We start from the raw sequence: 21,203 nt of genomic DNA, 5'->3' as shown, positions 1-21,203 counted from the left end.
AACAGATGAGTACTACTGCCATTTGAACATAGCTGGCAGATGAGTACCACTGGCAGATAAGTGTCGGTGGCAGATGGGTACCACGGGAAAATGAGTACGATCGACAGATGGGTACCGCTGGCAGATGTGTACCACTGGTAGATGAGAACTTCCTGCAGATGATAAGAGTTTTTTTTGTGCGAAGTGTCGTGGTACAATAAACTCTACTGATTCTTGTAGCTCAAAAGTGACGTTAAGGAAAAGAGGACGGGACCATAGATGTGTCGAACACACGGTGATCTAGCCCCTAGAATGGCAGGACTACCCGTATCATATGTTTTTAAGATGAAGAGTGCCAGTTGAAAAACTTTGTGTTGAGACATTTCGGTCCGTAGAAAAGGGCTACATGTACGGCGTTAGCCAGCAATTGGGACCCCAGCTTGTGTTGAAAACGTTAAATTTGGTGAAAGCCGAGAGCTTATACTCTAGTCCACTGCCAGTTTTTCTGCAGCTGTCTAAAAACGGACTGGCCATGAATTTCGAACTTAAACCACTGTGTTCGTAAAATCGCTTGACTGATGCTTATTCGCATGACTGAGCGGTGAGTTATTATGCTGTAGACCTTCGCATCGTGAATATTCGCACGCGTTTCGTGTATATTCATGTCTCTAATATTTGATATAACAATGCCCGTAAACATAAAGAGCGTCTCAGATGCGTTCGTAGCGGCTTACGCTCATTCATACCTCATGTTCGAAAGCCCAAGGGCTTATATCACAGACGTCCGCATTGCAGGTTTTCGTAGAAGCGAGTGCTGCACTCGTGAGATGGGTGTTAGAATAGAGGTTTAAAGACGAGAACATGTGTAGCTCTCCCTGCCTCTCTTTTGATAGGAAGAAAGCTTAGTTCTGGAGCTAGTTCGTGTTTATGAAAAAATACCCTCTTTAAGGTTGACAAGTGACAGGACCTGCAGATTGCAGCATACGCTGTCGAGATGATAGAAGACAAGGCTAAGCACACTCGCTTCCTGACTGCCCAGCTACATGCATATATATATATATATATATATATATATATATATATATATATATATATATATGTATATATCAGAAAAAACGATGAAAGCTATGTCTGCACTCATGGATGAATTCATGGTGAGTTACGCCTCGTAAGAAGAAGCTTATCATTTACAATTGGGCATCGGGGCAATGACAACTAACGCACCGAACGACGACTTACACAAAGGCTCGCCGCAGTTTTCAATTATTAGCAGAGTTTGAATACAGTCGGATAATTCTCTTGCTGGCTTGCACGGCCATTCGATTTTTAAATCATAGCTTTTACTTGTGACGATTAGGATTGCGAGAAAAGTTCAGTATTATCATATGTCCCAATGACCGCTTGGTGTTTTCGTTTAACCAGCACCACCTGTTGTAGCAAATGTATGTTGAAAGCCAAAGTTAGTCTGTTAGTACATTCCAAACAGAAAGATCGTGGTATTTTTTGTAAGTACATCTGATATGTATGGCACCTACCATATCACATTTTGAACCCATTTCAACCCTTTGCGTTGGTGCTGTATCGGAGAGATGGACAATGATCTTATACACGCGAGCATCAATCGAATCGTGCCGTAATCTGAACATCGAGTTTTCCTACAAACACATCGCATCTGTCAAAAATTATCTATAAAAACATTTCATCATCGATTCTACCGGACGGGTATTTGGGCTGCAGGCCGATAGCACCGGCGTAAACATAATTACCAAAAAAAGATGGGACGATTTTAGTTGTGAACAGTTTTGTGATGGTTTATGAGAAATGATAGAGAATAACGATGTGATGAGTTCAGAACATGTAAGCATACGTCCCCGATGATGTGTCAGAAATATGGGTAGCAACAGAGTATGCAACAGATAAACTTGTGTCAAATAATCTGGAATTATGCTAAATGCGTATGACGGCTGAAAATATTTGAAAGCCTCACGCGATAAAAACCGTTTCTTGCACTACGATCCACAGATCGACTTTAAACACTGTGGTCAAGGTGGCACAGGCAAGCGGCAAGAAACGAATGCTTGACCCAGTCCGTAACCAGCTGAGGTATGTACACTCGGATTAGCATAGCTGAAAATTTCTTCATACTTTCAGTTATGGGTGTAACCACCATCGAAAAAGCATGCCCGATGCCCCTCATGTTTTCTCTAACTTTGATTTTTTCCTCTATCTTGCTTATGCAATGCACGTGTTTCACATGTTTTTCATTTCCAAATACCAGTTTTGGGATTGGTTTTTCCCCAAGATCCTAATTTAGTGGTTTGCATCCTAATTTGTCCAGGTCTCAAATACGTGGCACGCCCATGCTTAAAGACACAGAAAACGGTATTTAAAACATCGGGTACTTTTCCGTCGGGCTTCGTTTTGCATTGGTACGGTTTTTTAATGATGTGAGCATGCTCGTACAATTGTAGCGTTTGATGCGTGAAATATAAGGTGTAACAATTGTAAGCAAATAGGTGAAAGTAGTGCAGATGTGCTTTCCTACAAACCCAAGCAAACTAACATAGATTCAAGTTGCCGTAATTTTTTAAGCCCACAAAGCTGACCAGCCCGTGCCGACAACGGTCAGTTTCAATTTGCTTCAAGGTTGTTGACAATTGCTATTCTATGGTTATAGACCCGACGGACGTCAAAATAGTGACTTCACCTTTTTAGATACTGAGACCACCGGCATAAATAACCAAATTACCAGCATAACTAACCGAGGTAGTTCACGAGCTTTAAAACCACAAACCACCAGTATGAGCCCCTGGCTCATTCAACGTGGTAGATCGTGAGCTTCAAGTTGCCCTGTTCCCAGTAATAAGTGTGCTCTGAGGCCACGAATGTATTTTTAGGTTTTACTTACTCTGGTTTTTAGGTCTTACTTACGAGTTGCAGAATATCACAGTGGTATTGCAAGAAATTGCTTGTTTGTAGAGATTAGAACACGGCGAATTACGTGGTACGGTAGACAGCTGATGTAGCGTTTATGCCGAAGCGGAACTAAGTTCCAGCAAGCGTATCATCTGAGGCCTATTTTTGCTAACCTCATATCGCAAATTAAATTAAAGTAGATGACTTTGGACTAGTTATGCCACCATATGCGGCCAAGTGAGCTTGGTCCTATTTAAGTCGTCGGTGCTAAGTTATATTGTGCCTCCTCTAATCAGCTATTCTATGGCGCACAGGGCCTGATGTGATGGCCCGACCCTAACTATCTCGGCCATTCCTGCAACCTATGTTCCCCGTTTGGCCGAGAGGGTAAGGCGTTCTCACCGCTCGCAGGCCACTGACATTATGACAATGGCAAGAGTCTGGATCAGCCAGCTTCACTGGCCCTGGCTCCACGCGTGGCCACATATGAGCGGAACTATACGGACGCAGCGGCGGCGCCGGCGTCCTGCGGCGTCTCGTGCCGGGCTGGGGCGGCGGCGGAGCCCATCCGGGCCACTGGCTGGCGTCGCCGCTGTCAACAGCAGCTGCAGCTGGGTCGTGTCAACACCACGCCCACTGTCCCCGCGTCGAGACTCGCGGCGTGGACGCGGTGACTCATGGGACGGCGAGTCACTCTGCGGCGAGACTCACCAGCAGCCATCTGATGCGGAGCTGTCAGCTCCTCACGGCCGGGTCATTGAGTCATTGCAGTCGCCCATGCGGTGTCGTAATTTCCAGCAGGTGCGCCTGACGGCAGTGAGCCTCGACCCTGTACGGAAATACATGGAATGCTTGAGAAGTACCCAGTTGATTCATTGCCCAATGCATCCCGCAAGCCTGCAATTACGGGAGAAATGCCCCTCATATGCACGCCGGTGGGAACGATAAACAATCGGCAGGCGCGTACCAAAGGCTAATATTTGAAATTAATTATGGCCTGATATTATCCGCAGTAATGATGCCGCGCGTCAGGCAGCGTGTCCACGGTTCGCACATATAGCATGCATCACGGTCCATTACGGAGCTACAACGGGCGGTGGCTTGCCAGTTGGCCGGCTGGCAGCGCGCCGCCCGCACACTGACCGGCGCCGCAGCAGCTGCCGGTGCAGCCATCCCCCCCCCCCCCTCGTCCCATGCGGCAAATAGGACCGACGCGAGACGGGTCACCAGGCGCAATGGCGACGTGTGATGGCGCGGTGACACGTGTTTGGAGGGGCACCCGTGCATGCAGCCGTTTTTGCCTCTTAACGTGGCGCTTGCATACGAGTAGTACGTGCTCCCATATCGGTCGTAATATTTCAACTTCACCTAAGCTGCGGCGTCAACAATAAACCTGATGTCATGCATCAACAAGCATATTTTCTGGGTCACGAAAGCTGGTGCGGTCTACTGCAACTGGAATTGGCCAAACCGGTCAGTCGGCTTCAGAGGCATGGAGCGAGTAAAAGTCACCCGATAATTCGGATGTGCTAAATCACCAGCCAGTGCTGGGTCGAGCTGTGTTTTTGCATTTACCGTGTCTGGGGTAAGTTTTCTGCATGATATTAGCAAATTCACTTACGAACGATTATCTGCTACCTCATCCAATGATGAGTTCTGATAAGACAAAAGAGGACGTACCTGCATGCCACATGATGCCATCCACCGGGAACATTACCTACCACCGCCATACCGGATCTGAAGCTGATCTACTGATCTACTGCTGATCTACTGATCCACCGGGCGGATTCACCTTTAATAAGGTTCGTTTTTTTTGTAAACAGTAATACAACATGTCTATCCCATCATACTTAACCGACCACCAGCAACGTCCTGCAAAGTGCCTCCACTGCAGCAGAAATTTGTCACCAACGCCCATGATCACAGAGCGAACTGAAAAGTCCTCTCCGTCCTCTCCACCGTACCTGACACACGCAAACTTTGGTCTCAGCGCTCCAACACAGATACTGATAAATGATGAAAAAATATTACCTAGCGGTCTATCCATCATCGGAAGTCCATTTATCAGCGTGTCTGTCATTAGTTTCCCCAATTTTACGCGGAGAGTCTGGTCGCGCCACATATGTCGACAGGTGAGGTAAGTGCGCCGCAATGGTCTCATTCGCGCGGACAATCAACAGGGCGATGGACATTCGCTTCCTGAAGAGGTCCGCCTGTGTGTGAATCCGCTGTCGAAAGTTGACACCAGCTTTATCGTTTGGGCCACAACAATGAGCGGGCTGAGGGTGGGTTGTGTCATAATGGGCCTCGCGAACTTGGCACACGCCTTTCCGAAGGGCAACGACCATGGTCGACAAGCGGTATACAAAGAAATACACTGAACGTCACACAGCTCATGTAAACGCAATGCGCGTGAGTTTATTTCATACTGTATTGTATAAGTTCCAAAACACAATATGCATGCTGTTCTTCTTGAGGCCTACTTTGCCAATATATATATATATATATATATATATATATATATATATATATATATATATATATATATATATGCATATATATATATATATACATATATAACCGATGTTATTTCTGGATAGTCACGACTTCAAGATCTGCAGCCCATACATCACATCATGAAGACGACACCTAAGGGCACACATAGTGAGGACAGTCATGCATGCCTGCGCTTCAATGAAGTTGAGCTGCAACAGCCGGTAGTGCCCCAGCCACAACCGGGGTGTGTCGCTACCGTGTCTATGGTGTCCGAGTCTCCGTGCCCGAAGCATTGCATTAGGTGTCCCAATCGCTGCGCAGTGCACACCAAATGAGAGGTGTCCTGCTTTAAGGCTAGTGGCATATGTGCGTATGGTCTTTGTTATATTTACCATGTTTTTATCAATGACATTTTGGAAAGACAACAAACAGACAAGTGACCGCCACTTATCTACCTTGTGTTGGGAATGCTTGTTCATGAGCACGTCACATAAGCAATACAAATCCCAAGCCCCTAGTTTTTCGATGCTGTGCTGAGCTCTTGTACTGAAAATAAGCGACTTACAATATTTTTAGTTTTAGCTTGGCTTAGAACGCATCGCTGACAAGCATTATTAGCAAAGGCACCGCGCATCTCGAATTGATGCACCCATCTGTACGATGCACCAGCAATTGGTGGATCCAGCATCCATTTGTGCAGCGGCCACGTGCTGATTTTTTCAAACACAAAGAGATATGGGGTATGTATACCACAACTGGCCACCAGTAACCAGTCCAGCATGTAGGTATGCATACCACCACTGGCCACCAGTGATCCAGTGACCAGTGCCCCAGTCACCACCAGTGACCAGCATGTGATTAACTGTTTATCACTGTTACTGTACGTCAGTGTAACTGTCAATCATTGGTGCTTTACAATGCACTCAGCTTCCAATGGTAGATAACGTTGTGTGCTTTTCACCCTGGCAGAAAGGGCGGTCGCCGCGGATAATCGGGCCCCGTCGCTGTCATGTCATTGCTGAACAGTCATGACTAACCGGTCTGCAGCCCATCCCTCACATCATGAAGACGACACCGAAGGGCACACATGGTGAGACCAGTTCGGTGGGCCTGTGCGCGTCTGAAGCTGCGATGCGACAGCCTGTGCCGTCCTATCCACCACCCGCGAGTGTCGGTACCGCGTCCGTGTCGTTCCTCGGGTTTCTCAGAAGCGTGGCTAACCATACACTACTGGCACTTCTAACTACTACACTACTGGCACTACACTACTGGCACTTCTACCCGTCGTCAGGTGTACTTCCGATTGCCTGTGGTTACAACCGCGGCTGACATGGGAGTGCCATGTGTGCCGTACCCACATGGCATGCATCTGGTGGTGCCCCGTGGGGCGGATGGTACCGCCACGGCCGGCAGCGGCCGGCTGTACCGCCACGGCCGACAGTGGCTGTCTGTACCGTCACGGCCGACAGTGGCTGCCTGTACCGTCACGGCCGACAGTGGCTGGCTGTACCGTCACGGCCGACAGTGGCTGGCTGTACCGTCACGGCCGACAGTGGCTGACTGTACCGCCACGGCCGACAGTGGCTGGCTATACCGCCACGGCCGACAGTGGCTGGCTGTACCGCCACGGCCGACAGTGGCCGGCTGTACCGTCACACTCGGCAGCTGTGCGCCCCGTCCGCTCGTCATCGGACGTATTTGTCAACGGCCGAACAGCGCCATGCGGAACAATAAATAACACAATTTGAGTAGAAAATATCTATTTATCAGCGGTGACACCGTATCATTTGGCGGCGCGATGAAACCAAACCACTGGACGGCCATTAGTCAGGTGCGGTGTCGTCGGCCGCGTTGATACGGCTCGACCCCGTGTAAGGTCAGCGGGACCATAACGGGCTGCGAGGTGACCACCTGAGTAGAGCAAAAAAAGAAAAACGGATAAGAGAGATGGTGATGGAGAGATGATGATGATGATGATGGAGAGAGAGGTGGTGGCAGGCAGAGAGGAGGAAGGCGACAGAATGGCGACAATGACATGACGAGAATGACAGAAGGCGAGGGAATGTGTTTGACGACAGCACGGTGATGAGATCTCACCAACACCAAAGCTTTTCTTTACAATCATAGATTGTATCTATCTTGAAAAGGTGCAAGATATTATGGCGAATGTGATGCATCGTCATTTCATTTCGCGAGAATCTACCGTTGGCTGGTGCAATGTTGTCATACCAGGAAATGCCTCGTTCATTCTTTATGACGAGCCATAGCTGCTAGCCCTGGACGTCCGGAGGGCCGGACCTTCAGAACATGGAATCCGACGCGGGCCCGAGCTTGGGGGGATATTTACGATTTTAAGGTGCTTCTGCCCATACCACTCCCAGAAGCGGAATGAACATACCGTTGAGCTGAGTAGTTTATCATCATTCCCGTGGCGAAGTCCAGGCCTCAAGGAGAGTGCGTACGGTTCCTCAACGCCAACACGATGCTTTCCATTCAACCCCATATATATATATATATATATATATATATATATATATATATATATATATATATACGTATATACTATATATATATATATATATATATGTATATAAACATATATGATAACGTTGACATAGGCAATATGCTACTGATCTGTCCATGCACCGGGGCAGGGGCATTAAGCTCAGGGAAATATTGCCCATTCACTCAGGCTATGTGTGGCTGTTGGCCTGTGCCCACGCCAGTCTCGAGTTGCACGCTGGTGCCCACGTTACAACGCCTGTGGTCATGCCACGTCTCCACGCCCCTGTCACGGCTGCGGCTGGCTGTGTGGCAAGATCTGCCATGCTTGTATCTGAATCAGTGCCACGTCTGAGCCTGGCTCGTGTCGTATTCATGACCAGACGTGTTTTTTGTTGTTGTTGCAATGTCTGTTTCCTTACGATTTCCCGCGACACATGTCGCTTATCTGGCAACACAGCATAACACTGTGACACTGACACATACTGAATTCGCTGTGTCCATGAAGAATTCTAGCGCACCCGCGCCATGTCTTTGTCGGTGTCGCACCATGTCTGTATCAGTGTCGCGCCATGTCCGTGTCAGTGTCGCACGATGTCTGTGTCAGTGTCACGCCATGTCTATGTAAGTGTTGCGCCATGTCTGTACCAGTGCTGCGCCATGTTTGCGTCAGTGTCGCGTCATGTCTGTGTCAGTGTCGCACCACGCCTGTGTCAGTGTCGCGCCACGGCCCAGCGGGTGAGTCAGACAGCAGCGCGGCAGCCGGACAGCGCCATTTTTGTCGAGCGCGCGCTCGATGTCGCCCGCCCGCCCGCGGAAGAGCCTCGTTCCTCAGAAGAGACCATCGCTGGTGATTGACGAGCGCGGTTTTCGACTGACCCATCGGCCGGGATCCTCCAGCTTTGAGACATGGCAGCGTCCTTTAAAGGAGCGCCGGTCGTCATGGGTGATCAGATACGTCTGGTTCAGTTTCACCAGATGATTTACACGGCGCTCGCGCGGAGTATGCTCCGCCGGCGGTCGCGGCGGCAGTGTGCGGTCGTCAGCCGGCAGCAGTAAAACGGCCGGCCTGAGCACGGATACGCCGCATTCGGTTTAACTGCGCGATGGAATGCACATTTTATACCTGACAACGATGTGGCTTGTGAGGATAAAGAACATCAGGTGTCAGCATGTCTAGTGAGAACTTCAATCATAACCTACTCAGTGTTTTACATTCAGTTTTGATGAGTGGCGGTGCAGCTTTTGTGAAGACAAAGAAAGGGACTTTGTGTATCACGTATTTTGAAACCAATGACTGAACTTAAGACACTCAATGAGGACATACGATTTCGATATACGAGAAGATTGGCAATCTCAAGCGGGCGAGATATCCTAAAGTCATCATATCAAAGTGTCTTTACATTTCGATCAGAAATCACTACTCGTTTCGCTGGTGCTCCGAGGTTGCATCAAGATCAGCAGCACACCAGGAACCAAACTCCCAGTCACATCGAGTCTTTCTTACGCGATGTCACCGTATGCGTTCTCTGTTTACAAGCATCGCATCGCCTGTGAAAGCATCGCCTCGCCCCTACCTCGCCTCGCCTCGCCTCGCTTATGAGATGTGCACGGTTCAGCCTGTTATGGACCGATCCCCTTCCGCCTTGACCAGCTTCCCTTCGTTAAAGGTGGAACCAGCCTATGTAGCTGACGTGTAGGTACAGATACCGTTACAGCCCCTATACACACTCGTGTCATCTATATTGAATAGCTCGCTGATCGCATAATTCATTTTGTGAAACCACAAGGAAGTGCGCAAAATGCATATAACAATGAAAACGTATAGGCCCCAGCGCCTGTTATACCAGTGTTCAACGACATCTGGTATTTTACAGATCAATCATTACCACCATGCACCTGAAGTAACATCATTAATGCTCAAACACCAGCAGCTTAACGTTTTCCTTAATCACATCGAGGATAAAGTACTGCGTTTTTTACAGATCTATGACAAGCAACCATCACGCTCGTCGGTTGTGATAAATACGGAATCAACTGCTCATAAAAGCTTGCTGCGATGGGCTAAAAAAAAAAATTGGGATCGCTGTTAATCTTTGGCAGATGGTGCTGGCAACCTTTGGCAGATAACTCAAATCGCGCTTATAAAGAAAGTTTACAAAAAGCTTCCCAGGTTTCGTCAATCGGATCAAAACATAACCGAACTGCTAGGCTGTAATGATTGCCACAGACAGGCATGACGCCGGGTGCAGGGAGACACAAAAAACAAGCAATAAGCCGTGCAGGGGCCAGAAGCCCGAGCAGGACGACATTCCGCATGCTTTTGACGTTTCCTTCGGCCTCGCTTCGTCTTTGTACGGATGAACAGGTCCACAGTTTTCATCTTTCGATTGCTGGGCACAACATTTATTGGTCGCGCTGTTGCTGTTGTGGATGAGGGCGAAAAGCCTCCCGAGATGAAGCGTCCGTCTCTGAACTTCAGTACCGTCGCGGTTCCGTATCGTGCAGAACTCTGGTCTAAATGAGGTTCGGCGCTAAGCATTGGTGGGGAAAGACAGCCTTAGCGTGGATTAGAAGACGATTCACTTTTGCATGGTGTTCGTTTGCTTGGTTAATATCAAATCTAAAAAGAAAAAAATTAAGTTCAGGAGCCGTTGATGCATTCCCAATCACGACCTTTCGATCTACGTCCTGCGTCAGCTCTAGCATCCTACAACAAGTGAAGCATCGCGAAAACAAGCTACTAAGCCCTTTATCGTGGGAAGCGGAGCCTTTGCGCTGCAACGCCGGGGGCCACTTCATTGAAGGGGGTGTTCCACATCTGTATGGGGTTCTAAACTGAAATAGCCACCCTCAGGACCACTCGGTGCAGACCATAGGCCTGCCCTTCTCAAGGCACAAACTCATCTAGTTTCTGAGCTACACCTCCGCGAAGATGTCGGGCTATTTTGGAGACTATTTCAAGGTCACCCAGAAATCGATGACGTCATTTTAGTGTCATTCAAATGTTGCCATTCCGTTAACCATGCGGGGATTTAGGTTAAGAAAAATATAATTGTCAAGTCGTTCACATCTGGCGTTCGTGAGCACGATATCCAGACATAACGACCGTCAATTTGGCTGTCATTGTTGTGAAAAGTACGACGACATAATTAGGCAAATTTTAAGCACATTTGAGAGGAACATTATCTGCTAGCCTCGTTCCTTGCAGAAAACGAGGAGACATATTCATCTCTCCTTTCTCCCGACTATTCTACGATGAATAAGGATAGCGGTAGCGTCTTATCTGTACGATGACGTAATCAAATAATGGCGATTCAAACAGCATGTTTACTTAACGGAGAAATCGTATTGCTTAGAACATTTTTGTCCACCTCAAAGGATACCAATAGTTAAAAGGAAACTTATTTCATATCAGATGCTTGCGTCATTATCTTCAAATGTGGAACATTACCCTTAATGGGACTGTTCCACATTTATATGGGATTATGAACTGAAATAGCCATCTTGAATGACCTTTCGGTGCTGTTCATAGCCCTGTCCTTCTAAAGACATAAGCCCCTCTAGTTTCTGAGCTACACATCCGCAAAAATGGGGAAACGTATATCGGGACAGTATTTCAAAGTCATCTTGGCATTCGTGACGTCATAACAACGTCATTCAACTCCTGTCATTCCATGAGCTATGCGTGGATCAAAGCCAAGGAAAATGTAATTGTCGAGGCGTTCAAATCTGGCGTTTGTGAGCGTGCTTTTCAAATATAACGGACGTCCATTGGCTCTCGATTAATGCTGTGCAAGCTACGATAATGTCAGCAAACCATGACGTATTAAGAAGCATATTCACTATACGGGAATTGCTGCTGTCTAGAGCAGCCTTTTTCCACATAAAAATTATACCAATAGTGGCAAGTGAGCTTGCTTCATCATCTCTGATGCTTGCTTCAATTGTGAAACATTCCCTCGAACACAGTCTGGGCGCGGCGGCCGCAGTTGGATGCTGCTGGAGTCGGCCAGGCTCTGTGGTTTTTCAGTATGTCCGGTGCGCTGTTACCCAGGCCCTGCCTAAACGCGTAGTTACTCGCGACAATATCCTAGCCATGGCTGACATAGCTGTTTTTTCATAGATATCCGCAAGCAAGACAGTGACTTCTTGGACTACTTGGTTAACCCGCCTGGCTGGGTGCTGCAGATCTGACGATGGGTGTATGCAATGCAGGCGCTTAAAAAGTCGTATGTACGTGGCAAACAGTACGGAACTAACGGCACATGTACATGCATCTTGGCAAATTTGCGTGCCATTTTCACGCCAAAGACATTGATAACCTCAGGTTCTTGACAGGGATTGGGAGTTCGGTTATTTTCATTCATTCAAACGGTTGAGCCTACCCAAAAACCGTTCCGAGGCTAATGCATAGAAAGTTGCCAGGGTATTCAGTCTCGGTTCCTGCCAACAGCGATGTTGTCTTGATGTTCAGTCTGCCAACTGCCAACAGCTTTTGGGACCGCTAGCAGGCCAGTAAGATGGAGCATGAATAGGGAGGCGTGCACGTAGCCTTTGCGTGCTGGGCCTCGGCCATAAAGGGACGTTCCAACACATTTGGATCCTTACCATGCCCATCACTGCCTTGAAATGCAATGCTTGATTATGCATTAATACAAGGAATGACAACGGCAAGATGCAGGGGCACGGGTTTACAAAACGAATTGGGGGGGGGGGGGGTGACTTAGCAGTGAAAATGAGCAGATCTACCTCCAAAATAACCAACAAATGGCTTTCTCCACGGACTTTATCCGCTTCCTTTTTAAAGTTGGCGGGGGAGGGGCTGGAGTCCAAGTTTTGGGAGGGGTTCGAGCCCGGACTGAAAAGGATAGAGATTATTCTTATTCTAAAGCAGATTTAATCGTAAACAAATGTGGAAACAGCGTCTATCGCCAGTCAGATCTGGAATTTCGGCTCAGTGTTTCTAACCTCAGTTGGTTTACGAAGCTTTCAAACAGCCTAGATTGCTGATCCTTGTATTACTAGAGCTCATTGGCGGACTCGCGGGGGGGGGGAGGGAGGGAAGCACGCCCCCTCCTTGTGTCCCGAAATGGGTAGGCTCAAAAGGGATCGATAATCTGCTGAATAGACGGAGGTTTTTCAACACCAACTGCAAAAATTGGACGTCTTTGGGCCTCCAGGTGATCAAGAGCAGCACAAGCGAAAGTGAAGTACTCATGAGCAGACAAGGCTCATCTTTCTCTGATTGAGAGGGTGGTAGTTAGGGACGTTTTAGGGTTTATTACACTGACCAGGGGTCTTACGCTGTTCCTGGGGATCCTTAATGTCAGCATGCTGGGTCAATCTGATCGCCGATAAGCCTTTCACGTTGCTCTCGATTTATTTCTATTTGCTCGAAGGGCCTCACGCTGTTGTCGTAGTCGTACATGCTAACCTGTCAGGATACTCTTGATCGATCAAGGGTCGTGCACGACTTCTCCCCATCCGCCCTAAAGGCTCTGTACGCTATTACCGGAGATCCATATGCTAATCTGCCGGTGTATTCTCACTTGCCCAGGGATCCTTCGCACTGGTCTCGCGTTCTTTCCACTAGCTCAGGGAGGCCCGTGCTGTTGCTGGGGCCATATATCAGCGCACCGACGCACTCGGTGCTCAGGGTCCCTCTCCGTAAGTCTAGGGCTCTTTCCATCGAATCACATTTGCGGAGGGCCATGCACTTTTGCTAGTGCCCTTTCTGTTAGCCTGCCCGGGTACTTTGATCGCACATGGATCCGCCACATTTGTCGTGGACAGCTTCATATTTGCTTGGACGACCTTTGTCGAGGTCTTGTGAGCTCATCTACCGAGGCACTCTCGATCGCTCATTGGCATCAATTCATGTATAATGGTCTCTTGCTCCATACGATGAATGACCTCACTTTGCTGACGAAAGTTTCACATGCACCAGCACTTCCTTTACTCATGGGGTCTTGTCTGGTGGGGTATATGGGTCTGGCTAGATTAATTCATGTACACAAGCTTCTGCCTTAGCTGCGTATGTTTCGATGCATTTTTACGCGCAATTGCCTGAGATCAATCTACGCCCTGCCGACGTGGTATATGCCATTTTTGTTCGTGATGGAATTTGTGACACCCATCACACTTGTGCATCACTTCCTAGCAAAGTTTGAGTGCTAGCATATTTTGCACTCCGTGATTTCAGTCAGAAAAAATTCTGCATTAGCCATTTGCCGGTAGCATGATCACAACATCGACTCGTTGACTAGCCGCAACAACCTTGGGATCGAGTGTTGTGCTTGATTTTGGCGATGTTTATCACTTTTTCCCTCATCTTGCCATATCCTCTCCAAAATTTTAGCCTCAAAATGGCAGGATCCACCACGATCCGTAGAAAACGAACGCGTGTTTTGTAGTACATACATAACTCGCCCAGTTTTCTAGGGCCGTGCACAGCAGGATGGGTTTTCGTATAAGAATAGCTCATATGAGAATATCAAAATTGTATTATCAGAATCCGACGATTTCTTTGGAGGGGATCCCAAACGGCAGGTGGCCTACAACGTTGCGCGGCTACCCCCTTGACATAATTCTTAGTTCGCCGCTGCCATGGCACCTTTTTATCATGACTGGGGTGTTCTCTCAGTCGTGACAGCGGCCTGCTCGTAGTTACGAAAGAATCCCCCTCCTGGCTCATAGAGAGGCACCTTGCGTTACTGCATCATCACATCTCCGTCGTGAGGGCCATGCACAGCGAATAAGGGTCCCTTGGCTGAAGAGGTCCATATGGCCCGAGTTGGCCCCTCCCTGGCTATGGCACTGTTTTAGTTGCAATGCGTTATGCAGGTGTAGTATAATAATATTACACCCGCACATAGTAAATAATAAGCTGAGTGCATTAAACCAGTGGTTTGACCCTCTCAGTTTCAATTATCACATCAGCCTGCATGTAGGTATGCTAAAAGAATATGATGTCACACGAATTTAAGTCCTTTGCTTATGACTAGAATGGACATATTTGTTACAATAATTAGCACTACAGCTGTAAAGTTCTTGATGCTTCCCCTTTTGAATACCTACTTTATTGTGATATTACTTAGACGCGGCAGCTTCCTGTCGGCTCAGTGGTCTAGGGGTATGATTCCTGCTTTGGGTGCAGGAGGTCCCGGGTTCAAATCCCGGCTGAGCCCTTTTGGTTTCTGGACGTTTGTGTATTGGTTATCGGACGTAGTGACTGTGTACTTACATATCAGCGATGGTGTTATCATGGTCACGAAGACATCGCCTGTCACAACCACGGTGCTTCTCGCTGGACTGCTCGACAGTTACGGCAGAGGCGCGGCATTTGTGATGGCGGCGACTGAAACGGTTCGAATGATTTCTGTCCAGATATAATAACAGACCAGTGGGTGGCTGCTGGAGCGATACAATATCACATCACTTCGCACTTCACGGTCGACCGTTTGTCTCTATGGCCCATGTTCTCATTCCGCTCAATTCTCAGCGGTACCTTTCACCTTGTTGGGCCATTCGGCAATCACAGGTGTCGACATGCGGAGGGAGGCACAGCCTACCACTGCGCCACTTCCACACTGGATGTGGGTGTCCGGGCATCAATGTTGGAGAAGTGACTGCACATTTACTCTTGAGAACACTGGAAACCGCAGAGAGTTTCGGCTGACACGAGGAAGACAAAAAGCAAATGAACCTTCTAAATTTACACTCAGCAGTAGAGGCAGAAGAAAACATTCTTATTCTACACCTTTAGAGCTATATGAGGGTGTACACTCGTGCCCCTGGAGCGCGTTTCCGCCCCTTTATCCGATCGATTACATACGGGCATATAGTTCAGTGAATATATGTTCAAACTTAAAATGCAGGTAGATGCATGAAACAAGAAATTAAAAGACGTGTGATTTTGCAATTGGCAAATAGATCACGTAAGCAATTTTGCGCACCCCCGACAAGCTGCAGTGAGGCGTCGCCCAGGGTCTGAGTTTTCAGTGATTTTTAAAAGTTGCACCATACCTCTCCCCAGTTTCGAAATCCTGCACACGCCGCTGGGTGTGTGTGCCCGGCCTGGCAGCCGGGCTGGAACGCCTCCCTCACTGCAACGCTGCATGATTACACCTCGTCTGCAATACCCAGACCCGTTCATGCAATAAAGCAGTCATGCACATTCTCCACATTACAGCTTTGCAAGTATGTGTCTTATACCAGCCGTGTCTCGTAAACGCGTCTTCAATACCACCCTGCTGTGATACAGCATGGACGAAGTTTTCCCGGTCGCCCGGGGCAGGCGCTACCGGCGCGAAATGTCACCTCACCTCACATGGTAGCAGGGGTGTAATTTACCATTCACTTGGGGGGAGGGGGCTTCACCATCCCCCCCCCCCCCAATCCGGGCTTCAGCTCCTCATTTTGGGAAGAAAGCGGGTCAAATCTGGGGAGAAACCTGTTTTTTGGCATATTTTTGGGGTAGGTTGGGTCATTTTTCACTGTTCGGCCTGCCCAACTCGCCCAGTGAAGCCACGCCCCTGTATGTCAGTGGCGGGAGTCGCTGGCTCCGCGGCGCGAGTGGCCACAGGTCGCAGCCCGGTGTCACGTGACAGCTCCAGGGCCGCTCAAGGGGCGACATGACATCGTCACGGCCAGAACAGTTCATTGCGGTGGCCGTCGTCAAACACAGGTGACTGACTCTTCGGCTCTCCCTCGACTCTATTGACACAGGTGTTTTTTTTTTCGTCAGAAGAGGGAAAGGTAAGTTGTCGCTTATCCATCTGTGCATCACACTTCAGTATCGTCAGTGGTGGAACCAGTTCCTTAGCATCACGTGCCCAAGACGTAATCATGTGTTTGGAAGTAGAGGGAAGGGAGAATGCAAAGTATAGCGCTGTTGTCTCTTTGTCTTTTTTCTTACAGGCAGCGAGCCAGTGCTTCACTTTGGTTCATTTTTGGGCCTGTGACAGCAAAACCTCTGAGGAGATTAAGGAGTGTTTGGCGAAGAGTGTGGCGAAGTTTACACGCATGCTTACTTAACCTTACTTTTTACCCTACTTTTTGGCTTACTTCACTCACTGTTTGCAGCCAGCGCCACGAAGTTGTTGTTGCTGTTTTCCATAGGATCGGAGGACCGCAGCTGTTCAGCTGCTCCCCACCCCCGCTGTTACGGTTTGCGGATGGTCCGAGCCCGGTCCACCTCTCCGTAAGCATGCGTTTTCACTGTAAAAGCAGCGGCGGCACGCGGCTGCCCGGCCCTGATGGCCGGTAGAAATGGCGTCCACGCGTCGCGGGTAGTCATCAACAAACCCGATAGCCACCTGGAAACCACCCATTATCGACCATTAACCACGCACCGTCTGTTCAACACCACTGACGACCAGAGCAGGAGGACCTTTCGGCAAACAGTGTTCCCGCCGGGGCGTCGCTCCGTCCGTGCGCGGTCGGTGCTGATGTGTAGCCGCAGCTTCAGCGAGAGCGCTCGTGAAGGCGCATGCGCTGCGGTGCTGACAATGCGTGTGCGGCCACCCCGACGCGGCGGTACCAACAGGTCTGACTTAGAGACGGCGGTCAAGTGGGGGACATCATACCAGCCTGGGCCGCAGCGTCACCCACCGTCGTCCGACTCAGCCCGCCCATGGGTCGCACATGCGACCCCGGCGTGTCCGGTGCAGAGTTCTCCGGCGCTGGGCTTCCGCGGGTGGTCCTCCGCGCCTCCGGCCGCGCCGGTGGCGCCACCTGCTCGGACGGGCAGGACGGCCCGGCTCCCCACGGCGCCGGCTCCGGCCGCGGCTCCCGTCCGGCGCCGAGCCCGGTCCGGACGGGATAATTTGTCGGTGTGCTGGACGCGCCTAACTTACCGACGCGTCACGGGTGTCACGAAAAAACACGATAAATCACGGACGGGGCGGGACGCAGCAACGGCGCCACATTCCTTATTAGATTGATCCGAAATTTATCTGTCCGGCTCTTCCCACTTTCCAGCGAGTGCGTCCTTTATAGGCCGATAAACAAGCGATGGATTCTACAAACAATGACCGGCGTGGTCAGCTAGTTCGTGCCGAGCCGGGACCAGTAACAAGCTGGCAGAGTATCAGGAGCGGACATACCCGGGACCGGTGGCCCGGCGAGGTGCCAGGGGCACTACATTACGCCAATGAAGGAATGTAAATGACAGGGAGTGCTCAGCCAGCGGTTGCAAAGTTACTTCACAACCTGCTGGAAGCAGAGGAGAGGAAAACAACGTTCGAACACAGTTGAACACAACAGAACACAAAGCACAGTTGAGCCCGTCGTGTTGCAAATCATGCAACAGGTTGGGTGAGGCACGATAGCTGGCTCCGTCATGCGCCAGGCCTGTCCGGCCCGACTCAACTCCCCTCAGTCCGCACGCGTCATCCCCTGTCGTAACGGCCGCCACGTCACAGGACAGACGGCACCGCGCGACACGGCGGCGCGGAGCCGGTCGTAACGTGTCGGCGGGACGCGCCGTACCTCAGGGCGGGGCTGGACGCGCGTTATCTCGGACGGCCAGCCCCGGCGACGGCTTCTGCCTGAGCGGCGCGGCCGAGTTACGAGCGGCATGGCCAGCGGTCAGGCGTCGGGCCGGCCGGAAGGTGGGGGCGGTGCACGTGCGGCACGGCCGCCGCCGGCCGGGGCTCCGCAAACACTGCAGACTGTTGTCTCGGTGAGAGATGACTAAGATGTGCACAGGCGAGATTGCAGGATAACCGCGTTCTGACTTAGTGCAAGAGGTCAGCCTAAGTTGTTGTGGCCCGCAATCACTGCTATAGTTGGGCGGCGTGCAATCCCCCCTCCCCCTTAGACAAAGCACGTACGGACTCTGCTGCCAGGCACTACTCATACACGGCAACAGTAAGCTCTTTGTTAGGGCGCCACAGCTGGGATTGAGACTGGGACTGAGACTTAAGTAATAACCTGCTGTTTCGGCACATGGGGGGAGGGGGGGGGGGGCAGACGTCAGTCGGCTGTCGGCGTTCATCACTCTCCTGACGGCGGGCCAGGGCACATGGCTATTTATGTATCCATGCTCGCCTACATGGATAAGGGCATGTGCTCACCCAGTTTGAGCGACTTGCCGTCACGCCATGTAAATTCAGTGAACTCACAAATCGATGAGACGGCAGGTGCAAGTCTCGGAACAGAATCCTCGGCTCTCGAGACGTTGAAATGCTTGCACCTGATCCCCGAACACGTTATGGCGTAGTCATGGGCAGGAGTGGATTCCCATGTTAAAATGTGACAGGGTGTAATTATCGCTGCTAGATGCATGGAGGCTAGGCGTTTCACAACAATGATGAAAAGCGGCGCCGCCCGTCATGTGAGTCCTGGTTAATCGAAACACGAGTTTAATACCAAGCCATACGGAACATGCGATCATATATTTGTCCGGAGGTGGCCCGGAAACGTGAGCGGTACCTCCGAGAGGAATGTACGAGTACTTGTGTGAATAATTATGTGCTGTTCTGAGGAGGACGCATCGCCCCGAGCGGGACCCATTGTAAATGGACACTTCAGGCCCGTTCACACCTCGCGCGCTGACTGCAGAAACCGCTGCAGGTTCTGCGGTCAGTCCGCTGCTGCGGATTGCAGGTGCCGCTAGAGGTGCCACCCAATGGTCCGCAAACCGCGGGTAAGAAGAGCTCAAAGGCGGCATGTCTCTAGTCCGCAACGCCTGACCACCGCAGAGTCTGTTGTGCGTTCTGCAGACTTGAGCTGCTGTGGACTGGAGATTAAAGCACTTAACGGATTGAATTTTCAGCATCCGCTCCAGTCCAGTCCGACTAGTTTAGATGCAATCCACCCGCCAATCCACTTTTTCCACTTTTTTTTTTACTCAATCCGGTCCGGTCCAATTTACCATACAAAGTTATCAAATTGAAACCGTGCCAATCTGCATTCACAAGGACTTTTTAAATTTTAACGGCAAATTTGTTTCATCTTCTCAAGTGTAAGATATCTGGTAATTTACACTGGAAAAGCATACATTAAGTTGCCATAAACCAGTTGGTGTTAAGATACTCAACAAAGATTCTTGCCTGTTGGGAATGCAACTTTACATGAAGATCCGAACAAACAACTCCCCTCATATTATTCACTATATCACAGTTCTTTTGGATAATGTTTCACAAGTATCTCCATTGCAGCGGCCAAAACTGCTTCTAGTTTCATTAAGCTGCAGGCTTGAGCACATACGCATTTTAAAATCCTAGGTTAGATGCAACATGCCTACACATGCTTCTCGACAGCTTCAGAGGCACCCAGTTCACAAGCGCAGGACGACACTCATCAAGTACGCCTTCTGAATACCGAAAACGACTATCTCACCTCATATATGATACTCCAGGTATGTATTTTTTCTCGGACGCACCAACAGATGAAACAACCTCAACTGCGACCATTGCTTCCGGCCAGATTACCGGCTGCTTCAAAATAATAATCCACGCGTGCGACTGTCCACTGGCAGGCTTCTGCCCCACATGCTCTTTAATCTAAAAGAATGAAACAAATGCGCCGTTTTTGAGCCCCATTGCTAAAATGCCAGGTACCACCAAACCTCCTTTTTTTGCTCACACTGGAAAAATACGGAAGCTTTTTTATTATTTGTACTCGTGCATCGCACAGATGGTATCAAGCCGCATACACACAGTCAAAAACAAATGTCACTTTGAATATTGACAGTAGTAGGTCACTTTGTACCTCTTGTTTCGATTTCAGCACGCGTAAAGAGGTGCCACAAATACTTTAATAGATGGCGCAGCGTTTAAGTCAATCAGCTCGTGCGCCGTGAGTGCCTCAGGTGCAAATATAGAATCCCATCCTCACAAAACACGGAGCGAGAGTTAGGCACTTGTCACTCATCATCCGACCCCTGTCATGACCGCTGGCGCTTTGACATCTCACCATCATACCAGCCACTTGCCCAGGGCCCTCGTGATCGCACAGGCTTCTCCAAATCATGTCAAATCTTCATGTGAGGTATAAATGGACGGATAGAGTGACATGTTCACCTACGTTGATTTCCTGACTTTCTGTGTAAAGTGTCTTGGGTCTTCTAAATCATTGCAGGAGAATCACAGGCATGCAAATGCATCGATAGCGTTCGTACTAAGTGCCAAAGTTTTTTGCTGAATGCAGAGTATCAACATCATAATGTCATGATAAGGAAGACCATTAAACCACTAGATATTGTAGTTACTTTTGAAGAATGGAAGCTTTAGTTTTTCATAGCAACAGATATGAGTGTCACTCATTCATATCAATTTTTCGATGCGTTCTGTTAATAAGGA

General features: G+C 49.3%; 1 non-coding gene across 1 annotated transcript; it reads left to right on the top strand.

Annotated features, from left to right (window-relative positions):
* The first annotated feature begins 15,011 nt into the window (after positions 1 to 15,011).
* Positions 15,012 to 15,083, top strand: TRNAP-UGG (transfer RNA proline (anticodon UGG)). Its single transcript has one exon. It is a non-coding gene; the product is annotated as a tRNA-Pro (tRNA).
* Positions 15,084 to 21,203: the final 6,120 nt, after the last annotated feature.

Source organism: Pollicipes pollicipes, unplaced genomic scaffold, assembly GCF_011947565.3.
Source record: "Pollicipes pollicipes isolate AB1234 unplaced genomic scaffold, Ppol_2.1 Scaffold_4295;HRSCAF=5057_pilon_pilon_pilon, whole genome shotgun sequence".
In the NCBI taxonomy this organism is placed as follows: domain Eukaryota; kingdom Metazoa; phylum Arthropoda; class Thecostraca; order Pollicipedomorpha; family Pollicipedidae; genus Pollicipes; species Pollicipes pollicipes.
The sequence above is the reverse complement of the archived record's forward strand: the minus strand, read 5'-3'. Positions and strand labels throughout refer to the sequence as shown.